The sequence below is a fragment of the Microtus ochrogaster genome, linkage group LG1 (assembly GCF_000317375.1).
Source record: "Microtus ochrogaster isolate Prairie Vole_2 linkage group LG1, MicOch1.0, whole genome shotgun sequence".
Classification (NCBI taxonomy): Eukaryota; Metazoa; Chordata; class Mammalia; order Rodentia; family Cricetidae; genus Microtus; species Microtus ochrogaster.
This window is the reverse complement of record NC_022027.1, coordinates 2,634,207-2,635,157: the sequence shown is the minus strand read 5'-3', so window position 1 is coordinate 2,635,157 and position 951 is coordinate 2,634,207.

Genomic DNA, 951 nt, shown 5'->3' with positions numbered 1-951 from the left:
CTTGGATTCTGTGCATCTGGCCCCATTCCTGCAGTAGCCTGTCCACGCGCTCCACTCGTTTCTCAGCCCTGAACGTTGCCCTATTCCCTCCCCTTACAGCTTCTTAGAATATGCCAACAATGCCGGGAGGTGGTGGCTCGGGAGGCAGAGGCTGCGGATCTCCGGGACAGGCTCCAAAGCTACAGAGAAACCCTGTCTCAACTTTAACTCCTAAATGAAATCTATTTACTTAGTTTCTGCTGTTCCAGGCCAGTCTGTGCTACATAGTGAGACTCTGTCTCAGAGTTTTGCTTTCAAATCAATTCTATTTTAACCAGATGGTAGTGGCGCACACCTTTGATCCCAGCACTCCGGGCAGGAGTATTTCTGTCTACTAATTTCAGGACAGGTTCCAAAGCCACAGAGAAACCCTATCTCAAAAAAAAAAAAAAAAAAAAAAACCAAACAAACCAAAACCAAAAACAACAATAACAACAACAAAAACAAAACAAAACAAACAAACAAAAACCCCAGAAACAAAAAAAACACTAAAATCACTTAGTCTTTTGAGCCAGGGTCTCTAATAGCCCAGGCTGACTTTGACCTGCTGACCCCACCTTTTGCATCTCTGGGTGCTGGCATGCCTGGTTTCTGTGGTTGTTTGAAATGGAACCCAGGACTCGGACATGCGCACCCTGTTCTCATGGAGCCCAGCCCAGCCTGATCACTTTGTTATTTATAATTCAGGCTGTATGATGTCGTGCAGCAATTTACGCGTGGATCAGAGAACTTCGTGGAAGGTCTTTCTCTTTCCACCATGGTCTTAGGTCATCAGCGGGTGACAAGTGCTTTCCCTCACCGGTCTCACCATCTTTATTTAGTTTTGAGACTACATATTGCTGCGAAGCCAAAGTTGTCTGGAAATTTGTACAGTCCTCTGCTTCACCTTAGAAAACTTTGCGGGGGGGGGGG